This window comes from Neovison vison, chromosome 7 (genome assembly GCF_020171115.1).
Source record: "Neovison vison isolate M4711 chromosome 7, ASM_NN_V1, whole genome shotgun sequence".
Lineage (NCBI taxonomy): Eukaryota > Metazoa > Chordata > Mammalia > Carnivora > Mustelidae > Neogale > Neogale vison.
The window spans coordinates 132,543,384-132,571,179 of NC_058097.1; the positions used below are offsets into that span (position 1 = coordinate 132,543,384).

General features: G+C 41.2%; 1 protein-coding gene and 1 pseudogene across 4 annotated transcripts in view; one reads left to right on the plus strand and one right to left on the minus strand.

The window, feature by feature from the left end:
- FAT3 (FAT atypical cadherin 3) overlaps nt 1–27,796 on the minus strand; it is a 641,086-nt gene that overhangs the window by 431,051 nt on the left and 182,239 nt on the right. The window lies entirely within an intron of this gene.
- LOC122914630 overlaps nt 1–27,796 on the plus strand; it is a 138,848-nt pseudogene that overhangs the window by 89,793 nt on the left and 21,259 nt on the right.

A 27,796-nucleotide genomic window follows, 5' to 3' on the forward strand; every position in this document is an offset into this window, starting at 1 on the left:
TCCAGAATGGGACAAAGTCTCTACAATGGCAGAAGCAGGAGAGCTTGGTGTTAACTAAACGTACTGTGGTAATCAGTTTGCATTATATATAAATACAGAATCAGGTTGTACACCTGAAACTAATATAATAGTAGATGTCAGTTATACCTCAAGAAAAAAAAAAACAGCAGCAAGAGGAGGAGGTGGGCAGGATTCCAAGTCCTTGAATCTTCCTCAAGGTCTTCCCACATTGCATCAGGAGCAAAGGTTTCTAGAGTGGTAATACCAGCTTGTCTGACCACATTTGGTGTGGAAATAAAGGCAAATTGAGGGCTCTTCAGATGGGCTACTGCTGAAGATTACTTTCACCACTCGTTCATTTTAAAGAGTAGAAAGAATGACATCAGATATGAGCCCTTCTTGTACTTTGGCTATCAGCAGAAATTATATAAACAGACATGTACCGGGGCCCTAGGTGGCTCAGTCAGTTAAGTGTCTACCTTCTGCTCAGGTCATGATCTCCTGGTCCTGGGATCTAGCCCTGCATCAGGCTCCCTGCTGAGCAGGAACCTGCTTCTCCCTTTCCCTCTGCTGCTTCCCGGACTTGTGCTTGCTTGCTCTCTATCAGATTAATAAAATCTCCAAAACAAAACAAAAAACCAAACATGGACATAAGATTCTCAGAGAGCTCTGGTCCTCCTTGCTAAACATCTCATTTGTGATGCACTGCCAGTGAGGACCATGAGCCTCCCCAGCAAGGCTATTCAGTTACACTGCACATTCTCTAAGCGCTGGACTTCCCAGCCTCCATGAATCCACTGTGAGGCAAGATACTCTAGGATGGAGAGTGCCTCTTCTCTGAAGTTCAACCTTCTCCACCCAAGTTAATGGCTCCCCTTAAGAAGTAGCTTTTTGTTGCCACTTAAAAGTAGTTGGGCTTTCCTTGAAGGTCTCCAAGGATACCAAGTGTTGGGGCCTTCTCTGGCCAACCTCAGGACCCAAAACAAGAAGAGTCCAATAGAAATGCTGTGTTCCTAATGTTTGAAAGCAACCAGAAAGAGACCTTTTAAAAAATCCAAAAAACAGAAAAGATTCATTCACAAAGCTGCTCGCTGCAGCATTATTTCCCACAATGGGAAATACTTAGAAAACAACTTCAAGGTCCAACAGGGAAGAACTTTCCACAACTTAAGTGTGACATGCCCATACAACACAATATTATACAGACTATCAACATAATGTTTATAAAGCACTTATTGTCATTGGAAGTTGTTAGCTTATTAAGTCACCTCACAAAAACACAAGGTGTAGACGTATGCCATCAATAAGATCTTAAATACATTCACAGAAAAGAGATGGAGGGAAAATACTCAAAAGCAAATGACCACACTGCCGTACGATCAGAGCTATCATTTTCAACTTCTTCCCCGTCTTCATACTTCTTCAATAGCTTCCCAATTTTCTGTAATTGGCAGGCAATCCTTCTAAAACTAGAATAAATGCAAAACTGAAGGAATTCAGCACTAGGTTGAAAAATAGGTCAGCATCAAGATGAAAGCACAAGGGTTTCACTTTGATATTTGTTCGGTATGGAAACATACAGAATTCTTTCTCTCCAAAGATCCTACCAAGGCCAAGTTGCTGCTGAGCATTTACCGCTACTCTGTGGCAGTCTAAAATAGGGAAAGGTGCATAAACCTTAGTTCCTGCCACTGCATAACAATCAAAGCCTTCACGAACTCCCTGGACACTCTGCAGACCCTTCCCAGTTTAACTGGGAGCAAGAGAAATGGCAAGTTGCTGAACACTGATAAAGTATTCTTGCAGCACGATGCCTGGGTGGCTCAGTCAGTTAAGCAGCTGCCTTCCACCCAGGTCATGATCTCAGGGTCCTGGGATTGAGTCCCATGTCTGACTCCCTGCTCAGTGGTGAGTCTGCTTCTCCCTCTGTCCCATCCCCTGCTCATGTTCTCTCACTCTCTCTCTCTCTCTCTCAAATAAATGAATAAAATCTTAAAAACATTAAGTATTCTTGTGGCAATTTCTGTAGCATAAACTGTGTCCCCTGACAAGCCAATCAGGAACATTCTTCTCCAAACATTTCATAAAGTATTTCATAAAAAACTTTAACAGCTCTGGGCGCCTGGGTGGCTCAGTGGGTTAAGCCACTGCCTTTGGCTCGGGTCATGGTCTCGGGGTCCTGGGATCAAGTCCCGCATCGGGCTCTCTGCTCGGCGGGGAGCCTGCTTCCCTCTCTCTCTGCCTGCCTCTCTGCCTACTTGTGATCTCTCTGTCAAATAAATAAATAAAATCTTTAAAAAGGAAAAAAACTTTAACAGCTCTAAATACATTGACATATAACTCATATCTAGTTAAAAAGCTATCTAAATTCACAAAGTGAGATGTAAAACTTTTTTTTAAATTAAGACGCCACAAGGTCACAAGGTTGATATTCATCAAGCTCGTTGCTAATAACTAGGAATGAGAGTAAACAGCACAACACAAGTCCTGACAAAGTTTTCAGCCTCAGCATAGTCTCTGGACACTAAAGAAAGTTCTGGACCTGTGCTCATCCCCACCTGCCGTCCTCCTTAAGTGGGTGACAGGTAACTTCATATGAGAATTTGGCTAAGTTAGAGTGGGCAGTTGTCTGGTCAAACACCAGTGTCAATGTTGCTTGTGAAGGTATTTTTTTAATATGTGATAAGCAGTTAAATCAATAAACTTTGAGTAAAGGAGATTACCCTCTGTATGTGTGTGGACCTCAGTCAGTCCATTGAAGGCCTTATCAGCAAAGCTGAGGTTGCCCCAAGGAGGAATTTTATTCAAGTCAGTGAAAGAGAAGCCCTGCCAGAGTTTCCAGCCTGCTGCCCCACAGCACAATTTGGATTCAAGACAACAGCATCAACTCTTAACCTGAATTTCCAGCCTGTTGCTGGCCTGCTTTATGGATTTCAGCCCTGCCAGTCCTACATTCATGAGAGCCAATTCCTTAAAACGAGTATCTCTTTGGGGCGCCTGGGTGGTTCAGTTGGCTAGGCAGGCATCCAACTCTTGGTTTTGGCTTAGATCACGATCTCAGGGTTGTAAGATCGAGTCCTGAATCAGGCTCCACACTTACCGGGCTGTCTGCTTGAGATTCTCTCCCTCTGCCCATTCCTCCCCCACCAGAAATACTTAAAAATGAATAACTCGTTCTCTCTCACTCAGTGGGAATAGTATATATAGATACAGACAGAAACATAGACATAGATATCTCAGGTTCTGTTTTGATAGAGAGCCCCGGTTAATACAGGAAGAGTGAGCATATTTCTTAGTAGCTTGAAGCAATCCTGGTTTACCACCTGTTGTTTCCTGTAATTAAGAACCACCTCTTTCGCTTTGAAATGTGTCCTGGTTGGGATGATAAATTACATGATCACTTTACATGTGGAGTTAAACACAGATGTATGGTATTCCAAAGTCATAAGCTCTTTTCACTTACAATGCTGTTTTTCAATCTTCTGGGGAGACACACAATAAGAAATATACCTTATGTCACAAAATAAAACTGACTTTAATGCATGCAATACCATGGGCTGTTTTGTATTTTATAATGTGTCCTTTCCAATGCTCTCTGCAACCCACTAGTTTTATTGAGTGATCCATGGATGGGAGCAAAATTCAGTTTGGAAAGCACTGACTTAGGGGAATCTGGGGCTGACGGGCCTGCAAGTGTTCATTCCTGTCTCAGGACACACTGGCGAGAGGGAGGGGAAAGGGAGAGGCATGTGGATCAGAGATTTTACTCTGCATTCCATACAGTCTTTGGTGGTATTTCTCCTAAATGTCAATGAACCAGTAGTAAACATAAAGACGTCCTACAGGAATATGATTCTAGAGTGTTTTCCCATAGCGTATCTCCAGTTTCCAAGGACTCCTACACACAGAGAAGTGAGAGAATGAGCCACACCAGCGTCCCATTGGGTTATGCTGTCTCTGGCTTTACTCTCCTCCAGTCCCACTTACTTTCCTGGCAGGAAGACCCATAACGTCCAGGCTCAGGCAAGGCACTGCCACTAAGTCCCTGCAGTGCTCGGCTGCAGACAGAATAAAATCTAGGTCTCACGTTTGTGTTGCAGGTTCCATAGAGCCCAGTGTCAGCCTCCTTCTCAGCTGTCTCCTTCCTCTCACTCCTCACCCTACTGTGCCCAGTGCTCATCCACATGCCCTTACCTCCACTCCCTAACCTCCTGCCTACAGCCTCTGGCCAGCCCTTTCCCCCTCTACCCCTGGGTGTCCTGTTGAAGTTCTCCTCTTCAAAGCCCCACTCAAACCCCATTCCCTTCACAGGGCTTTCCAGAGGCTGCCAGGGACTGGACAGATCCCACACCTTCAAGATGGGATTTGGCTCGAGTCCAAGGGGCCAAATTTCGATACAAGCACTTTCCCATCAAAAGTTGTTCTTACTGAGGGGCACCTGGGTGGCTCAGGGAGTTGAGCCTCCGACTCTTGATTTTGGCTCAGGTCATGATCTCAGGGTCCTGGGATCGAAACCCACACCTGAATCCCTCTCCCTCATCCCCTCCTCTCTCTCTCTCTCTCTCCAAAAACACATGAAGTTGTTCTGATTGAGGAAGTGCAGGAAGGTCAGTCAGAAACAGAGGGCAGGAGTAGGACTGGGCATGGTGAGGGGGAAGAGCAGGAGAGAGCACAGACAGCTCAGCAATGCATGGGCTGGTACTCAAACAAGGAGGAAATATGGCTGTGAAAAGAGACTATGACAGCGAAGTAGGTGGCTCTCCTGATGGCACCATCAAATGTGACCAGAGCACCCCCAAAAAACCATAATGTAATGGTTTGCTACATACGGGCATGGAGCACAGGAACAGCTCATGGCCTTAAGTTTCTGGTAGATCCGCCTTCAAAACGTTGACCTGTCACACTTGCAGGGTGACTCAGACAAGGGTCAATTCACCCTCTGAACTCAGGACCTTGATTTGTCCAACAGGGAGGACAAAACGGCAGCTATTGGAAAAGGGAAGTAGGAAGCTCCAGTGATGCTTGGGCCCTCTGCCTGGGGGCTCAGGGAATACTTTCCCTCTCATCTGTGGCCCCCTCACCCCCAGCCCCCAACAAATGAAAGCCTCAGCTGCAAAAAAACACAAAAACACAAGGGATGGCCAAGAGAAAAGGGAAATACATCTTGAGTGTTTTGAAGTAGACTGCCACTCAATAAAACGCAAAATCTATTTTTAACCAAAAGATGGCGCTTCAGAAAGCTTCCTCAAGTCTGTTTAGAGACAAAAATCCCAGATCTCCAAAAGTTGCGGATGCAAATTCCATAAACCCATGTAAGCACACAATTGCTCAATTATCATACACATGGTCACTTGCCAATAAAACAGGAGGAAGCTAACAAAATGATGCAGATGCCTCACTCAGGCTAAGACGGCTTTAGCAACAGACTGGAAGGGGCTAACCAGAGAATTATGCATCAAATTGAAACTTATTAATATAGGACCAGACATGTTTTTTCTAACTAATCTTATAGACAACAAGAGCTAAGTGAATGCAAACTGAATCATATCTTCCTATCTAAAATACAGAAAATAAAATGTTTTGTTAAATGGCTAGGCTCTTACCAATAAGAAATTATTAAAGAGCCAGCCATGAAAATGAATACAATTAAATTCAAAATGATACTCATGCTACAAAATAAGAAGTGAACTTTGACAAACAAAAACTGAAGAAATATTCTTCGAGATATTCTCAGATAAAATCAGCTTATTCAAACCTCAAAGAATATTTTGTTTGTTCTTTTGAAAGGCATATTTCTATGGAGTTTTGCAATAACAACAGGCAGGAAAATGATCTGAGACAGGAAAACATCGGTTAATGGAAAATGAGAAAGTTAATAAACGAAGTCAAACTGGGTATTTTATGAGCACTGCTGAAAATGCAATTCATAGATGTAAAATACCATCGTTATGACTGAGCACAATAAAACCGATTACTTGTCTTAAAGGCTATGTGTGATAGAAATCATTTAAATCAATTGAGTTACTGTTTCTTAGCAATTTGATAAAAAGGAAAAATAGTGTAATTGGAAATCAAGTACTCCTTTGGGAGCATAGAAACAAGCCAGCTGGGTTTGTAAGTGCACTTTAATCTGTTTGTGTGTTTTTTCCTTGTTTAAAAAAAAGAAAAGACAGGAAAGATTTACTGAATCAAGCTGCCAAAGTCCTGGAATTTGTAGAATTTAAATTATTAGTAAGGATTTAGTTATAGTTCTCTCTACCCCCATGCCCCATCAAAGAGCGGAGAGACTGAAGAGCTTACTGTAGCCATGTCTTCTGGAAGTGCTGAATCCTCCAGGACAGATCTTGGACACGGAATCCTACTTGATATGAAACTGGGTGAGCGACAACAACAGGGGCTCTATGATGTGTCCCTGAACTCGGGCTGGACGTAGCTACACACATGTGCAGTCTTGGTTCAGCCTCCTTTTTGAATGGTCACACAGCATCCTTTTTGAATGGTCAAAAAAGTTCCAATGCATTTTGAAAAAGCCCAAACATAATAAAGGACAAGATCCCTTCTCTTTACAGGTTAAAATTATCAGCTAAGTCATCCTAATAAAGAGTGAGCAGTAGCAATGCTCTAAGACAGGATTTGGCAAACTCTTTGTCAAAGGTCAAGTAATAAATATTTTAGGTGTTGTGATTCACATAATTTCTTTTTTTTTTTTAAAGGTTTATTTATTTATTTGACAGAGAGAGATCACAAGTAGGCAGAAGGCAGGCAGAGAGAGAGAGGAGGAAGCAGGCTCCCCGCCGAGCAGAGAACCCGACGCGGGACTCGATCCCAGGACCCTGAGATCATGACCAGAGCCAAAGGCAGCGGCTTAACCCACTGAGCCACCCAGGCGCCCTGATTCACATAATTTCTGTGGAAACTACTCACGCCTACTCTTATATGGCAAAAGCTGGGTCCCATTAAAACTTCCCAGAATGAGCGGCCAGCCACGTATTGGACTTTGTCCACCCCTGCCCTTACAATCAACTCAGAACGGACTTATATCAGAATGGACTTAAAATCTAAATGAACTTTCCATGTTTCTCAGGGTTTCTCCTGACCCAGACACCAGTAAGGGAATGATCTTTCTTGTAAACCAAGTTTCCCTCTTCCTTAAAGACTCTAAGAGGCAAGTATCCCTTAAGCCAACATGTGATTCTGTCGTTTAGCTGCAGTGATGGCCTGAAGTCTTTCAAACAATTAAAAAGAGAGCCACTACAATTGACTCTCTAAGTTCCAGACTGTCACTTACCTCACTTAAGACTGATCGGGGGCCCTGGCTTTAGTGACAGGTACACAATTGGAGATGAACAAATCTACAAGGTAACACCAATTACAAATACGCTTATTGAAAAGGCAGAACACGGGAATTCAGAATTCTTCCATTTGTATGCTAATCCAAACATGAAGGTAAGCACTATCCCGGGCCACCTAAGAATGACAGAAATTTGAGGTCTAAGAGAAATACAATACACTCCTCCTATCTCTGCTTTATATCTTGTAATTAATCTTCATAGAGATCTTCAGTGTTTTTCAGGCCCAAACTCTCCTCTTCAGGCACCCCTTTAATGGGATTAACAAAAACTGGGGCCTCATGAATTTCCTGGACCTTTGTAGGTTAATATAAATGCGCTTCACCTGCAACTTATTACAAAGTTTCCCTGGAAGCCAGGTCTATTTAGAAATGTGAAAGACCTTTAAACTTCGAAGAATGCTACACAGAGATGAAAATAACACCTGAGCTCACCACCAAGAAACATAAGAAAATTTAAAAGCATTAAAAAAGTGAAGTTCTCACGAAAGCTGTTTTATAATTAGAATCCTTACATAAGGAAAATAAAACCCCGAGTTCACAAAAATGGTTCTGGTTTCCTAAGGAGTTGCCATAGAGAACGCTAATAATTTAAGATAGAATATTAATTGGAAGTAGGGGAACAAGAAGCCTGCACCAGAGAGCTTTGCTTCATTCAACGAAAATGCCAGGAGTCTTGTGAGAAAAACCAGAGTCTCCAGGCACCTGGTTGCCTCAGTCATTGGGCATCTGTCTTCGGCTCAGGTCATGATCTCAGGGTCCTGAGATCGGGCCCTGCATCAGGCCCCTTGCTTGGCGGGAAGCCTGCTTTCCCTCTCCCACTGCCTCTGCTTGTGTTCCTGCTCTTGCTGTCTCTCTTTCTCTGTCAAATAAATAAATAAAATCTTTAAAAAAGGAAAAAAAAAAAAGCCAAAGTCTTCTCTGAAAACACCTTAGTTTTGTAATTTTTAAAAAACTAGATTGATATTTGGCCAATAGGTCTAGATATTATAAAATCATTTTTCTCTCCAGGCCCAGTGATGTCCTAAAAACTACAATAGGTATGTCTTTGTTTTGCAAAGACCGAGAGCATCCTGAGGGCAGCGGCTCTATGTTTGTCAGGCGTCTGTACCACGAACACAATTCCCAGCACAGTTAGGTCAATTTAAAACAACAACAACAACAACAACAAAAAGCCAAAACAAAACAACAAAAACTACCGGCTTTTTTTTTTTTTAAAAGATTTTATTTATTTATTTGACAGAGAGAAATCACAAGTAGGTGGAGAGGCAGGCAGAGAGAGAGAGAGAGGGAAGCAGGCCCCCTGCTGAGCAGAGAGCCCGATGCAGGACTCGATCCCAGGACCCTGGGATCATGACCTGAGCTGAAGGCAGCGGCTTAACCCATTGAGCCACCCAGGTGCCCCAACTACCGGCTTTTTGAAACAGAAATTTTTTTTTTTTTTTGAAACAGAAATTTGATTCAAAAAAAGAATCCAACCAAATTCCCTAAGCAAAGTATATTCCGCATCTGTTATCCACAGACGGGATGAGCACTCTTGGCTGGAGAGCTCCCCAGGGCACAAGGCCAATAAGCACGTCAGATGGGTCCTGGGGAACCTTCAGGCACAGGGAGGCTGACTTACTCGAAGTTGTGTTTTTGCCAAAGATGCTCCTGGCCTTCTGATGCGTGGTATGCAGAACCGCATGGGGACAGCGGCTATGAGGACTGCAGCGAGGCATAGAGGCTAAGGGATGGCTGGTGGTATTGGGATGGAAAGGTTTGTTGTCCCTTTCTGATGGAGGCACAGGTTATGGAACACTTTCACCCAAGTCTGTTGCTATCACTGTAACTATTACTAAATATTATTTTTTAAATCATTGTCTCCTCTAGCCTAGTGAAAGCTCCTTCCTTGGGCGAGGAGATTACAATTACATATGCTTGCTAAGTGATGGATTTACTAAGGGATACAGAATAATGCCTTGGTTATCCAGTAGGAGGGAATTTTCTAGACACATGAATTATTCTCTTTTATATGTCAGAATTTATTAAGAGGTGTCTAGATAGATGATGAAATCAGATTTGGAAAAAAATTAGATACTATAAAGTATTTTGATCAAGAGGCGGGTGACATGCTTAAGACTATGACCCCAGTTAGGGACTGACTGAAAGGAAGCTACACTTTCCACTTCAGAATCCCCCAGCCACCCATACAAACACTATTCACCATGTACCTGCTAAACCTATTATATCCTCTCTATTTAAAAAAAAAAAAAAAGGAAAAAAAAAAAGGTTCTTCCTAACTTTAAGGACAGCAATCTCTTAAAGGTCAGCAGGGAGCATAAATGGAGTTGTACACCATTATAACTAAAATCATTTTATTACTTTAGTTGTTTTTATTTTTTAATTTTATTTTAAAATATTCTTTTGGTCCGTTTTCCATCAAGATTATTTCAAGGGCTCTGGGGGAGGCTCAGTTGGTTAAGCAGCCATCTGGAGCAACCGACTGGATTTCAGCTCAGGTCGTGATCTTAAAGCCCTGGGATCAAGCCCCATGTGGAGCTCCGTGCTCAGCTGGGATTTGGCTTGAGATTCTCTCTCTCCCTCTGCCCCTCCCCCATCACTTGTTTTCTCTCTCTCTCTCTCTCTCTCAAATAAATAAATAAATAAATAATTTCTTTAACCTTTGGGTGCAACCAGCCAGTTCTCCTCTAAGTATCTCTTACCCTTCTGGTGAATTCCTATCCACCTGTCAAATCACCTCAGATATTACTTTCTCTCCAAAGACGTCCCTGGGTCACACGTTCCTCAGGAAAGTTAACCATGATCTCTTTTACGCTGATTGTTGCCTTACATATTTCTGAGGCTACCTTCACTGACCACATTTTTGTATTTTGTTGAATTGTATTATTTTACTGTAGGGAATATATTGTTGGCTTACCTACATGTCTCTTCTTACTTCATGGTCCACTCTAGGAGAATAGAGTCCATTTTTTCACATTTTGGTACCCCCAGAATCAGCAAAGTACCGAAGAGGTACAAAATATATAAATATTTTTATGATGAATTTGAGAGCATGTAATTCAAAAATAGAATCCCTAGCATGGGTTTACTTACCTAGTGAGAAACACAACCCTGTTATCACGGACAGTGAACTCTTCCCCACAGCTGTGATCTACAAATAACTTTCATAATAGGTTAGCATTTTTAAAGGAAGAATTCAACAACTACAACAAAATTATAATGGATTCTTAAGAACTGTCAAAACACCAGGTCATACCAAAGCAATGATGACTAGAAGGCCATTTCTAAACCTATGGAATCAAACAATTGCCTCAATATCCTTTTTATCCTCCATTCCTTTGCACCAGCCCCAAGATTGTTCTGCATGGCTGGTATTTTCCAAGGCACACATCCAAGCTGCCTTGGCCAAGTTCCCCAGGACACTGCCTAACCTCCAGCAACTGTCCTGGTACCATCCTTTGCTCCAACCGAAGCTCAGCCACATCAATCTTTCCCAGCAGGATGTGGACAGATCTGCACCTGTGAAGGACATTGGAGGAGTCTGCAAGAGAGTTATTGTTTTCTGGGTGTTTGCCCTCTGTACTGGGACCTAATAAACAAGAGCATCTTACAGGTGACCTCTTGCCCCACTAAAATCTCATCCATCAGGCACAATTTCTGGGTGGGTTGCTAAAATGTAAACAGTTTTCTAGGGACATGAGACAGCTTTTTTTGTGAACTGTTTTCATCTCAAGCCACAGCAGCGTTGTATAGTGGATAAAGCACTATAAAAGTTTATGGGGTGCCTGGGTAGCTCAGTCACTTAAGTGTCTGCCTTTGGCTCAGGCCATGATCCTGGAGTCCTGGGATCAAGACCCACATTGAGCCTCGCATCAGGCTCCCTGCTCGGGAGAGTCTGCTTCTTCTTCTCTCTCTGCCCCTCTCCTTGCTTGTGCTCTCTCTCTCTCTCCTCCTCTCAAGTAAATAAATAAAATCTTTTTTAAAAAAAGCACTAACAAAATTTAGAAATAATCTGATGCAGGTGAGTTCACTCTTATTATATATCCTTAAGAGAACACAGCAAATCCACTTTCCCAATTAGAGAAAAGTATATAAGAAATACTAATTTGAATGTCATATAAATTAATTATCATTAATGTTAACATGGAAAGCTTAAAAAATAAGGTTTTAAGGAATCCTGTGTGAGTGAGATGGTTTGCTCTGAATTTTAAGGAAAAAGGTTCAAAACAATACAATAACTAAATACTAGAAGATAAGTACATTTACCCATATGGTTATCCACATTCTTTCTCACCTTCTGAGTGGTAGAGGCTATCACAAAGCACATTTCAGGGGCCAGTCTGGACCTTGCAGAAGCCAGTAGTACCAGGGGAACCCCCAAACAACTAGACATCCGATGCCTGAACCATCTCCTGGCACGTGGACTGATGCCGGGTGACACCTCTGACAATGGAAGTGTTCCTGTTTTCAATTACAACAGCCACTTCCTAAACCATGGCCATTGATATTTGAAGCACGGAGGTAGAATATGGCCTAGCAAGCGAGACTTCACTCACCTGAAACTGTGGCCAACATGAGATAAATAAAATGCAATTCTGCTCGTCTGGTGAAGCAAGAGGATAGATTAACTAATGGCCTGGGGGCATCTGTTCCCACTCCAAGGATTCTGACGCTATCCCCAGTGTGCTTCGGACATGCCAAGAACACACAACCATCTAGGAATGCGGTACCCAAGGCGTGTAACAAACTGAGAGGCTGATCATTCCATGGAATGCCACCAGCACTCATTGCTTAATAAATTAGATCAAATGAGAACACATTCTAAATTGTGACATGGCAGAATTATTCTAGACTTGTAACTCACAAAGAGAACAAGTTAAACAGGCGCCACAGTTATTCATGCTGAAATTGGCAGGAGAATCTCATTTTCCCCCAGCACATCAGGAAAAGAAAGTTTTGTATTTTTCAATTGGGAATGTTCTGAAGCAAAGATTTCACTGAAAAAATATTAAAATACAAGCCAAATTTATCTAAGTAAGTGTATTGTTTGGATATTTTTAAAGCCCAGTTGTGAGAGGGTAGTGTATTTTATTCTCCTGCTGAGAAAATTGTGCTTTTATTATATACAGCTTTGTCAAGCATGTTTCCAAGAAATAAAATTATCTAAGCCCATGTGTTGTATTTCTCATAAGCCAAAAGGTAGCAGAGAAATACAAAACTGATGTAATGGTTTAAAAAGGCAAAATTAGAAAATACAAGCTAAAGCTAAAATAAGAGTCTATGAAAGGAACTACATTTTATTTTGCAGTGGAAAGTCCCTAGTGCCAGGGCTTGACAAAAGGGAAATCATCTATAAGACCTAAAATTCTTTCCTTTTTTTTTTTTTTAAAGGAATTTATTTATTTATATATTTATTCATTCATTTATTCATTTGAAAGAGAGTGTGTGTGTGCCTGGAAAGAGCAGAGGAAGAGGGACAGACAGACTCCACACTGAGCTAAGAGCCAAAAGCCCAATTCAGGAGCTCATGACCCTGAGATCATGACCTGAGCTGAAAGCAAGAGTCAGACCCTTAACTGACTGAGCCACACAGGCACCCCTAGAAAGTCCACCTTTCTAATCAACTTCAAATATCCTGTATTGGCTAGATCCCCAAACACAAGGAGTCTCTCTTGTTCACTTGTTTCCATGGCAGTCTTTGTTTCCTAAGAGGTCTTATTTCCCTGCTCATGAACTGAGGCATGGGGAATGAGAAGCTCCCCCAGCTTGTTTTTAAACCAGCGAATTTTGTTATAAGCAAAATAACTCAATGCAAAGCCTAAGAGTAGAAGACTAAGAGAAATGACAGAGATAGGCAACAGGATTCTGGCATGCAGAACAAAGAAGTTTAAGAAGTGAGCATCACTAACAAAGCAATCACTCATCAAAGCATGCATGCAAGGACATTCTCAGACCTTCTCACACAAAATGCAAGGCAGACAGAGAAGGCAGGTGTGGTGTCATCTGTTTCCACAGTGACAGCTGAAAGGACAGCGGATGCTGACATTACCAGCAGACAAACCGATCCCACAGTGAGAAAGAGGCTGGACCAAGAAAATGGCATCTCCTTCATAACCAGCCATACTTTCACCTCCATCTACTAAGAACATTTATTTAGTCTTCAACACATTTAAGACTCCTGGGTCAGAAACTTCCCTCTACTGGCTGTCAACATATATGGAAATAATGTTCTTGGCAACAAGTCCAATAATTATACAAAAAACTATCTTAAACTTTCAATTTTATGTTGTTTGGCCAACTCACCCTGTACTATTTCTTTTACTGCTTTTAGTTCAAGAGGGAAAACAGCAAATTCTAGACATCCAGTGGAGTATGAAGGGGCCTCTTATGGCAAGATACAGCATGGGGAAGGCCAACTCAGACTGAGGAAACTCTCAGAAAGGAACCTTTCCTGCATCCCGCTACGCACAGAAACTTAAACACAAGAAAGTGATGAGAATACAGATATGAAATTGGAGAAAAATGTGGCCCCATTTGATAGTTACTATATACATACTCCAGGGCTAGCTGAACAATGAATCATGGTAGGTGAAAAGGCATATGAGACAAAAGTCAATACACACAAATAATAATAACTACCATTTGCTGAACACCTACTATGGTCTTATATATACAGTAACCACTTCACCATTACGATTCACACCATGAAAGACAGATCCTTTTTTCCCTTCTTGTACAGATGAGGACAAGCCATCATGCTCACTGACTGGCCTATTGCCCCAACAAATGTGTTTTCAAAACAAAAGGGCTTCTTTGTTGACATAAAAAATTGCATAGATTCCCATGGGACATGTGGACTCTTACTGTGTTAAGAAAACACAAGAAGATAAAACAACAGATTTTGAATTTTAGTCCCTATGACAGCTAAGTACATTAAGAAACAAAAAGCAATGCATTTATGTGGGAATCATTATAGTTACAGAGTCTTCAGACAATGGTTGGTTCCTATATGAATCTAAAAATCCCATGTGAACAATCCCCAGTCCCCCATGAGTCCAAGCACAATAGATTCAACATACTACCCTACACTCTGCTACTTCTCTAGGTAAATTCCCTTAAAGGAAAGAACATGTAGAGGATAAGATCCATTTATTCTGCCTGAAGAGAGAGGAAAAGACCTCAACCCAGCACCAGGATAGTTTGGGTCTCTGTAACTTTTAGAGAACTACAGAAAATAGGGGAAAGCCCAGACAAGAGTAAGGAACATGTTGAAAGCATTGGAAGGTAAGAGAAGAGGCTGAAGAAATAAGGATTAATTAGCCCGAGGAAGAAAAGACAGTGGGGAACTTAATAGTTTCTTTGATACATAGCAAAGGTTATCCTACAAAATATGATCACCATGATTCAGTATTCCACTGAGAATGAAAAGAGAGGAAATATCATTGTGGAAAAGCATGACGAATCTAGATTAAATAGAAAGTAAATATTTCATTCTAAGAGTTGGAGGCACTAAACGTGGAGGCAGCGTAAGGGACTGTGCAAACTTCGCTTTGGCTCCTCTTGCCCAGTTTAATGCCACCTTTCCCAAGAACCCTTTTATTCTCTCTTTCTATGCTGAACAGAACAAATGCTTCTCAAATTTCAGTGGGCATCAATATCACCTGAAGGGACTTATGAAAATACAGATTCCTGGGCCCCATCCCAGAAGAGATTCCTGAGGGACCCATGAAATTGCATTTCCAGTAAGCAGCATGTCTGCAGACACATTTTCAGAAGCAAAGACTGAGACACCATCACTCCCTACTACTTCTCTAATTCTTTTTTTTTTTTAAGATTTTATTTATTTATTTGACAGAGAGATCACAAGGAGGCAGAGAGGCAGGCAGAGAGAGAGGGAGGAAGCAGGCTCTCTGCTGAACAGAGAGCCCGATGTGGGGCTCGATCCCAGGACCCTGGGATCATGACCTCAGCTGAAGGCAGAGGCTTTAACCCACTGAGCCACCCAGGCGCCCCTACTTCTCTAATTCTTATAAAAATGCATCTGTACTTCTCAGGGCTTTTGTCATTGTTCCTATACTACAAAATTTTATGTACTTTTCTAGCAGACTTTGGTCTGATTCAACCCTGATGCCTCTCTGGTGCCTAGCACAACGCCAGGAACATGCAGTGTTTAAGAAAGACCATCTTTAACACGTTCCCTTAAAAGTGGGTAACTCCAACTTGCCCACACATTTGCCCTGCCTTTATCATTTTTCACGTATTTCTTTATCTTGTTTCCTTGCCTAAGCCACTCCACAGCTCTAAGACCTGCTGCTGATCAATGCACATGAAATTGTCACATACACCAACTATACCTACTGTTTAAAATTAAGGGAAAAAAAATTTAGTGTGATGTATTAAAATTTCCTTCCCATAAGGTTTATTTTTCCTCATTAGAGTAGAGTTTTGGCTTACATCCCCAAGACTATATTCCAAGAAAATGGCAGGAAGAGAGCCATATTATTTTATTTATTGTTTATTTTGCCTGATTCTGGCAGGGAGGCCAGAGAGGTCAATGAGCAAATAAAGGAACTGGCATGTCTGAAATCACACTGGATGCAGCTGAAGTCTGGGCCAGAAACTGATCCGGAAAACTATTCAGTAGAACTCACTCCCTCTTCCCATCAGCTACCAAGCTTACTTATTGACTAAGAACTAAAAGTGAAAAAAAAAAAAAAATGACACAAGACTATACACAATAGCAAAAACAAGGACCCCCTAATGAAAAAGAAAAATGGGGGAATGTCTCTTGGCTTCAGGTTAACTCACAGCAACCCAACAAAGGTAAATGTCAGGTTGTACGTCCAGCTCTGGGACATTGTCATCTTTCAGATGCCTCCAAAGGATGGTGAGAGTGCCATTCTCCCTCCAAACTAGTCCCAGAGGGATTATTCTCTCTCACACACACACAGAAACCATTTAAAAAAAAAAAAATCAAGTGTGGCAAACTTTTGAAAGGCCAGATAATGAGGGTTTCAGAGGGAAGGGCAGGGGAGGGAGTAACTGGGTGATGGGTACGAAGGAGGGCGTGTGGTGTGATGAGCCATGGGTGTTACACACAACTAATGAATCACTGAACACTACATCAAGAACTAATGAATGATGTGCTCCACAGTGGCTAACTGGACATAATAAAAAATAAATAAAATAAATAAAAAATAAAAGGCCAGATAATGGAACTTCCATGAAGGTGAGAAAGCCAGGTCCGTCAACAGTACAAAGGACTTCTGGATTTGTGGAATCCCACACCAGCAGTACATCCGAGTCTTAAAAAAATGAAATCGCTGACCACTTTCCACAGAGCAGATATGGTCATAATGTAAAAAAGATCCTCAAGAAAAAGAAATCTAAAGAGTGGACCTTTTAAAAATTAGGATTCCCTACTTCTTCACCCTTGTTTACTCTGTGCCATTTTTTTCCTTTTCTGAGAAGCAAACAATGCCCGCTCTTTGTTACTTCTTCTTACCAATGAGTAGATAAACCAACGCTCCAGCGTGATTCAGCAGTCAGAAAGATTATGTCCATTCTGCTACACCCTATTCAGGAAAATTAAAGATCTGTTACCCCAACTGCTAGTATAAAACGCAGTCCGAGGCTGGTGACACACAAAAGAAAATTAAAACTACGAGGACACTTCACCTAGAAACTACCACAAGGAGTGACTCTAAGCCGTAAGCACTACCCAGCAATCACACCGGCTCATAACTGTGAAATATGGTCATTATCTACGGAACTGATCTAATTTTGTACTCAATGTCCTAAAATCAAGGATTTCTTTTGAATACCAAATACAAGGACTGGGACTGAAAAAAATAAATGATAATAATTTGACAGCCTTTTAAAGCAGAGCTTACTTTTCTCCCTCCTGACACACTAAATAGTACCAACAGACAACTACTCCTCGGACTGAATGAATGAATGAAAGCCACAGATGAGCTAGTGGAGGACTGCTAGTAGCTCAGGAGAGGGCTTAAAACATGGGGCACAAAAAAGCACATTTAATGAAAAACTACAAAGGTATTAGAAGGCAGCTGGAAAAACACAGGATGAAATCCTTTTCTTTAGCACTAAGAAAAGGAGAAAAATAGGCTTATCTCCTTAAAAGTACCAGGGTTTAGACAGTAGTGATGTATACATTTTATATATATATATATATATATATATATATATACATATATATACACACATATATATATGAAAACCTCGTTAATTCAGGTTAATAAAGAAAGCAAATACACTGTAGTGACATTTACTAACATCCACGCTCAAATCATGAATAAGAATTATATTTAACACTTGGTCGGAGGAATTTAATTTGAAATACCACAAGAAAAAAGCCCAGAGAAGATGCAGAATCTTTTCTCGTGAGACTTATTTGCAATGCAGGAAATAAAAACAACACTTCTACACATAATGTTTAATTCATTAACAGTTGACAGGATTATTAAAGAAAAATATTTAAAGATGAGCATAATTTTAAAACGGAATTCTGCTGAAAATTATTCCATTTTATTTTCTCATCAAAGAGAGCCCTTCGCCTAATCCCATAATTTTAAAGAATGGAATTAAGGTCATTCTCTCATTTACTCAAATCATTAAAAATGCCTTCCGCAGCATCACGATTCCATAATTTCTATTGGAGTTAATGCGCTTGCTAAGCCTCTCATTTTCTCAACATCACCGCTCACTCAGATAGCCACACGTTCCATATTGGATCCATGCTTCTGAACAGTTTTCTGCTCTCCTGGACTATGACCCACGAATCACTGAGAGGGACCTCAACCCCAAAATGTGCTTGCAAATCTGGAACCTCGCCTTCCCAGACAAAGGACAAAATTGGAGTGGGCATAGCGGGGCAAGGGAGAAGGTGGAGGGCTGGCGCTTGGTCACTGGTCGCTATGGGCCCCGGGTCAAGCCTTCCATACACTCACTGAACTCACTGTCATCTCCCAACGCAGGCTGTGATTATTACTCTCATGGTATTTGTAGTTAGGGGAACTAAGACTCCAGGAGCCTATGCAACTGGCCAGAATCCAAACAGCTACGCAGACAAAAACTGCAGTTAAAACCTATCCACTGCTGCGGACTGAACTGGGTCCCTCACATCCCTTAGCTGAAGTCCTAATCGCCAGTGTGACTGTATTTGGAGACAGAGCCTCTAAGGAGGTAATTAAGATTAAATGAGATCATCGGGGTGAGGCCCTGATCTAATGGTCCTGGTGTCAAATGAGATGCTGGAGTTCTCTGACTCCGTCTCTCCCTGTGCTTAGAAGAAAGGTCACGTGAGGACTAAGCAACAATCTCCAAGCCAGGAAGGGAGCTTTCATCAGAAACTCAATCCTGCTGAAACCCTCATCTGGACTTTGCAGGCTTGAGAACTGGGAGATGATAAACGTCTGTTGTTTAAGCCCCACAGTCTGTGACGTTTCCGTAGGGCAGCCCACGCTGACTAAGACGACCATTCGGAAGCTCTTCCCCGCCCCCTCGCCTCATGGGTTCAAAAGGTTCATTCCCCCTCGACGACTGCAGCAACGGCCTCCTTCTGATCTTCCTGGTCTTTCATTGTCTCCTTATTAGCTGCATCCATATGAATAAAATGTATGATTCTGCAGGAGGCTCATCATCATTTAACAGGAATTAATGTCCTCTTATTATAAAGGACCCTACAAGCTACTGCTTAACAGTCAGCAACAACGTGAATTAATTCGTGTCAGATGAACATCAAGAAAAATCCATTTATGACCCTGAAGTCATGAAATTTAGCATAATTACACATGCTCTTGTTTGGGTAATTTTTTCTCTCCTCATTAAATTAGGTGCCTACATTAGATTTCAATCTGATCAGTCCTGACTTGTTATATGTCTCTAATCACGGGCATTTCCTCTCAGATCAACCTAGGATTATGCAGGCCAGCGACACCAAACACAGGAACAAAAGCTAAGATACAAGCACAGAAAAATTTAAAAGATAACACATTGCTGACATCCGGGAAATTTATTCTTAATATGAATTCACACTTTCCCTCAATAAATATTTATTGAGTTCCTACTATGTGCTATGTAGAGATCTAGGTGTTTTGGAGACATATGAGGTAATGACGTGTGAGGATGATTTCTTCTCGTCCCTGAATCCCCATCTCTGGGCATAACACCTGTACTTGATATTTGTTCCAACACCAGTGGAGAATGAATGAACACATTTACTTAAAATATATCCCTTACCTGTTACTAACCAATCTCCATCATCTTTCTCTCTGAAACACACAATCTTCCTCTCCTCCTCTCTTGCAATATCTCCTAAATAACTTTTGTAAAGATTTTACTTATTTGACAGAGAGAGAGGGAGAACAAGCAGGGAAACAGTGGAGGGAGAGGGAGAGGCAAACTCCCCACAGAGCAGGAAGCCCCACTCTGTGCTCGATCCCAGTACCCTGGGATCATGACCTAAGCCAAAGGCAGATGCTTAACCTACTGAGCCACCTAAGCACCTCCTAAACAATTTTTCTATCAAATAAAATCACCTGGTTTACGGCTGCAAGAGACAATACCCATGAGACTGGTCTCTGGCAGCCAGAATAATTGTTAATTTCAAAAACTTTAGCCTTCCATAGCCCTTTTTCTCTGCTCGTCTCTAAGAGCCAATCCTTCTAAGATACTCAAAGAAACTTTAAAAGGTCATCTAACAATGTGATAAAGACACAGAGGCCTCTCCAGGCTCTGCAGGGTGCCCAGGTAAAAGGCACAAGCCTACAGAAGTCCATTGTGCCTATATGGCCCCATCTATGTAATCCCCACTTGATATCACAGTCACATAGATTCTAGAAGCACCTGGAACCCCCACATGGGGGATCTACTATGATGTGCTCTTTCTGGTTCCTGGAAAGGGGCTGAAATCAAAGTGTTCCTCCAGGCCAGGTTCACTGGGAGCACATGCTTGGAAGCACTCCACGTAAGTTATCTTTCCCTTTGGAAACAATTCTGGAAGTCTACAGCAGCCTGTACAGTTTTCAGGCCAGCAAATTAATCACATTCATGAAGCAAGGAAATCAGATTATGTTTGGGGAAATAAGATGCTGTTCCCTTGCTTACTCTAATGACAGAGGCACCGGGGTCCTTATTTGAGAGGGAACCATTAGTTACAAAGGAATTTTTAAGGACCCCTTAGGGGCTAAAAATACAATTAGAAAGGAAGTGTATAAAGTCCTACTAAAATATGCTTTTATCAGGGACTAGGGTAACACAAGGAAACCAGGAATAAACTAGCTCCAGTTTAGACTCTAGACTCCTAACTCCAAAACAGTTTCTTTCTCAAGGAATAAGACAGTCTCCATAGAAATATTAAGACGAAGTCATTCTATGGTCATAGGATGTAGGGCTCAAGTGGTAAGAGAATCCTTTTAAGATTCCACTTCTGCCAGATTCAAAACCAAAAATGGAGCTCATGACAAAGCTCATTAGTAAAAAGGTTAGACTTATAAGACAAATTGTGGAGGCACATGGGTAGATCAGTCAGTTAAGTATCCAACTCTTAATTTCAGCTCAAGACATGATCTCAGGGTCCTGGTATGGAGCCCTGTATTGGACTCTGCACTCAGCAGGGAGTCTACCTCAAGATTCTCTCTCTCCTCCTTCCTCTGCCCCTCCCTGCCTGTAGCACGCACACTCTTACTCTCTCTGTGTCTGGGGGAAAAAAAAAAAGGCAAATTGTGTATTTTCCTTCACTTCCCTCCCCCTTTGTTCATTTCCTGCAAAAGTGCATAAAACATGATTTATGTACATCTTGGAAGTCAGGTCAACTTGCATGTAAAACATGGGTCTAATAACTTGTTAATGAAGGAGGCAAGGTTAGAGGTAGGAAGACACCAGAAGAGTTTGACTTCTGATTCTATTTTTTGATGTTTCCCCCACCATAACCTGCTTCAAGATTTCTGCTCACTGTCTCTGGTTGCCTGCAGTTTGACTATGATGTAGGTAGGTTCAAGTTTTTGGTATTTTGTTTACTTGGTTGGTTGGTTGATTTGGTTTTAATTTGGTATTCATCCTGCTTAGTATTCTCTGAGTTTCCTGGGTCTGTGGTTTTGTGTCTATCATTAATTTTTGAACTTTCTCAACCATTATTATTCAGATACTTCTGTCCTGTTCTTTCTTTTCTCTTAAAAGATACATTACATCTTTTACATTGTCCCACAGTCTTTGGACATTCTTTTTTTTTTTTCCCCAAATTTTTTTCTCTTTACATTTCAGTTTTAGAAGTTTCATTGACTTATTTTCAGATTCAGTGATTCCTTTTTCTTGGCTATGTTTCATGTATCTGAGTCTATCAAAAGCAATTTTTATTTCTGCTACTGCTTGTTTTATTCCTGTCATTTCCTTTTGCTTATTCCTTAGAGTTTCCACTTCTCTGCTTATATTACACAAACGAGTTTGCATGTTGCCTACTTTTTCATCAGAATCTTTAACATATTTGCCATAATTATTTTAAATTCTCTGATCTTGGAAGAATCTGTGTCATATCTGGGTCTGCTTCTGATGCTCTGTCTCTTCAAACTCTCTGTGTGTGTGTGTGTGTGTGTGTGTGTGTGTGTGTGGTTTTATTTTTGTGCCTTTCGGCATGCCTTTTGATTTCTTGTTGATAGCCAGACACATTGTATAGCATAATATGTACTGAAGTAAACAGATACCTTTAGTGAGAGAATTTGTATTAACCTGGCTAGAAGATGAGCTGCGTTTAATGCTTGTTGTGGCTATTGGTTCCTGAGGCTTCAAATTCCTACAGTGGTCTTCTTTGTTCCTCCCCTCTTGGCTTTGGAGCTTCCTTTTATTTTCTGCTTCTCAGAGACAGTCTGTGTTGTGCAGTTTTTTAACTGCACTCCACTGTTATTATTACTAGAGGCTTGCTAGAGTGGTGGGATGGTATGGGGAATAGGATGTTCTCAAATCTTCTATGTGAGTCCTAGTCTTAGTGGCCTCTGTCTCAGAGTATGACTTCCAGAAGTGTTTTATGCCTCTCTAGGAACAGAGATTTATTTCTATCCTGCCCCCAGAAAAGGGTAACCTTTCCTGGCTATATTATTTTGAGTATATTTCCTTGAAACTCTCTCTCCTGTTGATCAGTGCTTCTATTTATTGATTTTTCTTCTTAGGTAAGACAGGAAGGCTGGAGGCAGCTTCAGTGGGGTTGAATTCTATTTCCTCAGCTGGAATAAGGTTTCAGAATTGCCCTCTGGAGAAGTTCTTCCCCTTAGAGATGAGGCCTTTGTTAGGGAGAAGAATCTGAGAAGGTTTCATGACCAGGATCATGAGTGGAGTTTTCTTGGATGCTCTCCCTGATGGGATTCCAGGCATAAAGCTTGTGAATGTGTAGTGACCCACTTAGACCATCATCCACAAGAGGTTTTCAATCTCCCATTTATCTGCATTCAGTCTCCTGCAATTTGTCAAACTTTCAATTAAAAACTGCCTCTCCAAAAGGGAACCCTTTGAGACTGTTGGTAGGAATGCAAGTCAGTGCAGCCACTTTGGAAAACAGTGTGGAGATTCCTTAAGAAATTAAAGATAGAGCTACCCTACAACCCTGCATTTGCAATACTGGGTATTTCCCCTGAAGACACTGATGTAGTGAAAAGAAGGACCATCTGTACCCCAATGGTCATAGCAACAATGGCCATAGTCACCAAACTGTGGAAAGAACCAAATGCCTTTCAACAGACAAATGGATGAAGAAAATATAGTCCATATATACAATGTAGTATTATGCCTCCATCACAAAGGATGAATATCCAACTTTTGTATCAACATGGACAGGACTGGAAGAAATTATGCTGAGTGAAATAAGTCAAGTATCAGATGGTTTCACTTACTTGTGGAGCATAAGGAATAACATGGAGGACACTGGGGGATGGAGCAGAGAAGCAAGATGGGGGAAATTGGAGGGGGAGACAAACCATGAGAGACTGTGAACTCTGAGAAATAAACTGAAGGTTTTAGAGGGGATGGGGTTGGGGAGTTGGAGGAGCCTGATAGTGGGTATTATGGAGGGCAGGTATTGCATGGAGCACTGGGTGTGGTGCATAAACAATGAATGTTGGAACACTGAAAAGAAATAAAATAAAATGGAAAAAAAAAAGAAAACTAAAAAATAATTAAATAAATAAATAAATATAAAAATAAAAAACAACTGCCTCCCAGTTATGGCACCTTGTAGTTTCTGCATCACATAACCAAATCTCAAGAATATCAATTTTTCCAGTTTCTCCCAGGTTTTTTTTTGCTATTGTAAGGTTGGGAGTAACAACTTCCACATGTCAGAGCTACAGCTAGAAATCTTTTTCTATCAGGATTTCTATTTCTTCTTGAGTCAATTTTAGTAATCTATATATTTTCAAGACTTTTTTTCAGTTCATTTAAATATAAAGAATTCTATGCAGGGGCACCTGGGTGGCTCAATCGGTTAAGTATCCAACTCTTGATTTCAACTCAGGTCATGATCTCAGGGCTGTGAGATGGAGCCCCATGTTAGGCTCCATGCTGGGCATGGGTCCTGCTTAGGATTCTCTCTCCCTTTCCCTCTAACCCAACCCCGACTAATAATAATTTTTAGAAATTCTACACAGTTTCACCAAACAGATGCTTTTAATCTTAAAAGGTACTGGTTGCAATTTCCCATTCACCTTTTCTTTGTTTTTACTATATTTAATTTACCAAGTACCTTTTCATATTTTCCTCTTAATTCTCACTACAAACCTGGAAAGTAGGGATTATAACCTCCATTTTTGAAAAGAGAAAACTGAAAATCCAAGAAGATATGGTTCAGATTCAGAACTTTTATTCTAAACAGTATTTTCAAACTGCTATGAAATCAATTTAGTGAGACACAATCAATATTTTTTTAATGAGAGGATGGGATAGACATTGAGGTATTATTTAAAGGTGAGTTTTTGTTGTGAATTTTATTGTGATTCCCCAAAATGGTATGGGGGAAAGTTGGGGGTATCCCCCATTGAGTACCTCAGAATGTGACCTTTTTTGACTTAATGCCATTACAGAGTAGTCAAGTTAAAATGAGGTTATTAAGACAAGGCTTAATCTACTACGACCAGTGTCCTGATTTAAAAAAAGGGAAATCTGACACAGGGAGAGGTCAGCACAGAGAAAAGATGATGAGAAGACAAGAGGGAAAAGAATGCCATGAACTGGAGTGGCGCATCTACATGCCACAAAACACCAGAGCCTAGTTGGAAGCAAGGAAAGAATGTCCCCTGGAGTCATCAAAGAGAACACAGCCCAAGCCAACCTTGATTTCAGATTTCTGACCTCCAGAACTGTGAGACAAAAAAAATTCTATTATTTTAAGCTGCCCAGTTTTTGGTTCACTGTTACAGCAGCCCTAGGAAACTATACAGTATCGTTTTGTGAAAGCCTCCATGGAGTGGGTGTGGGTGTAGGTGTGGGGGTGTATTCTGGGTCACAGTGTACACTTCATTCCTACTGTGGGTTGTGGCTGGAAGCAGTCTGTGAAACAGTGTTCTGTAACACAGGCAAATCCACCGGCACTGAAAGCTCACCATCCCCTTAAGACAGGAGGCAGGCAAAGAAAATATTCTGGGCAAAGAGAAGAGAGGTGGAGTGTTTGCGGCGTGGGGGATGAGGGAGGTTCCAGAGTAAAACACGCTTTCCTAGGAAGAAGGGCGGAAAGAGCGGCACAATGACAGAGTAGTTGATGATGGGGTAACATACTGTGTGAGACCGGCCATGTGTCTCCTGTGAGAGACAACAAAAAATAGCTCTTTGGGGGCAGATACTTGGGGAAAATGTTTTAGCCATCCACTTTGCATAAGATGATTTAACCCAGTCCAAGCTTCAAAGAAACTATGTGAGGTGTGTTAATGATATTGGGAACTCCATCCAGACAGGGAGAAAATCAGGGTAATGGAAAAGCAGACCTTAAGGGACCCATGCGCTGTTGACAGCAGACGGTAGAAGATTGCTTAATATTCTTACACAATTAAACTAATTCCCTTTAAGCTTCCTTCACATGATAAACAAGATCTCCCCATCCCTTGGAAATTAACTTTTAACATCTGGGCAAATGTATTGTTTAATGCCCAAATCCCAAAAATCCCAATTAATTTTTTTTTTTTTTGACATAGGCGAAACCAAGAAACAGTTTGTTAGCAGTGTTAGCCTTACTATTGGAATCATGACACAAGGTAAGCATAGTTCCTGCAAGAGAGGATCCTAAGATATCATCAATGAAGAAAAACTGCATTGTTAGCAAATCTCATTTATTTGTAAAGGCATCAAAGGGATAACAACATGAAACCGAATGGCTTATTCTGTTACTAAGAACAGGATGCTGAGATGAAGAAGGCAGGCATGATGTCCTTATGCTGCAGCTTCTCGTCTCAGCATGGTTTTTCCACAGGGTCCCCTGGCTGTTCGCTCTGGACTAGGAGAGGGAGTCAATTCATACCGCACCCCCATACCCAGTCCTCCCTGGCAATAAACCATTCTGTACTCTCTCCCTGCATGTGGACTGGATCTCCCCTTGCCAGGTTGAGTGAAAACACACAACTGGGCTTTTAAATTCCACCCCTCTAGCCCATATAAAATAGCTGCCCATGAGATAGCAAGGTGGTGGGCAGAGCCAGTGGGGAGACAAGGGTTTATATAAGTAAACAAACCACTCACGCTCCAACACTCTACTCAGTAGCTTCAGTGTCCCTGGTTCCTCAGAAATAAAGTGAATTTGGGACCATCTTCATGTCATAGAGTTTCTGAGAATTAAATGAGATGCTAACTGTAAAATGTGTAGCTTCTAGATGTGCTCTGTTCCCCTGGGATTTACTACATCCAACTCCAGTTTAAACCTAGCCCTGTACGTGAAGGAAGGTAGCATCCCTTTTTTCTATGAACTTGACAGTGTCTCCAATGTGCTGGGACTGACTACGTGTTGGGGTGGGATGGCTGTCAAGGAAGAGAGACAGGAGAGATTTCAAAGACAAAAAAAGCCAGCTTCCCTGGGCTGCCCAGACATGATACTTCAAGGGAGATACACCCAGGGGAGTTTATACTACAGTACAGCTGGTTAAATAATGCCACTGAAGGAGGAACAAGGAGTCAAGGATGCCCAGCACCGGAGAAGGTGCCGGTGAATCTGGATTATAAGGATGCAAGGTGAGACGGCAGAAGAAGGCACGCATAAAGGGCATCTTTGTAGGACAGCGAGAGATGTGGTCAAAGCGGGAATCCAGGGCTCCCAGCAAGCAATGGTAAGGTGTAAAGGTAGCATCAAAGGCCTAGCAGCCTGCGTACAGTCTTGCTTTCTAAATATTTATGAACAAAAAGATGTCTCTATAAACAAGATAACCAACAGTCAGTGAGACAGGCTGCAATGTTTCAACAAATATTCACTGAGCACCCACATGAGGGCAGACCGGATTCTAAGTGTTCACTAATGTCAATACTACCAAAGAGTTCACGAGGGTCTTTAAACTCTGAGCCTTATTTTTACAAAAAAGACAAAAGCAAGAAGTTGGTAAAGGATAAAAGGGGATATCCCTAGAGAAATTACCGAAAAAAAACTATCTAGTACTATCAACAATATTTTTATTAACAGCATTAGACTTTTTAAAAAAATGTTATTTATAGCACTCTCGACTGGTTTTAGAAAGGATCTGGGCTTCAGTCATGCCTCCAGCAAATATTCAATACCTGCCATGTACCAGGCAGCACCTTTCTAGCCAATGAGTGTGCCAGAAGAACAAAACAAGATCCGTGCCCTAACGGGAGTTGAATTCTAGAGATCCGTTTATTGTGTTTTCTTTAAAAAATTGGGGGAAAGTAGAAAAATACTAAAAAAAAAACAAAACTTTGTATGACTTTTAAAGATTCCAATGGTCAAATAAACAAACAAATAAATAGGTAATAAGTAAATAAATAAAGATTCCTGTAGCCTTCATCTGTAGAGGTAGGTACAAATATTCTATGGCATATATATTAAAGAATAAAACTTTTTTTCCTTTTAATTGCAGATTGTCCAAGAAACTCTGGAAGGACTGTCCATCAAATCTGAATAAAAAAGTTTCTACTTTAGTTCTTTTTACATGTAGATCACTCAGTAACAGTTCAAGTGTTTATAATCTGTTGGTGATGTAACCAGATTGTAATGCCTCCCAGATGACTCTTACCTGTCACTGTTATTCTTTCATTGAGTGACATCTTGGGCACTCCCTCAGACCAATGCCATACAGGTTTCTAGGAATGGAAGGCAAGAAAATATGTAGCCCACACCCTTAACAGACTTATCATTTTTTTAGAAGGAAAATAAAGTGGGAAATAAAACATACATATCCTAAACAACTAGAAAGCAACCAAGAGGAATTCCTGAAATAATGCAAGATAACG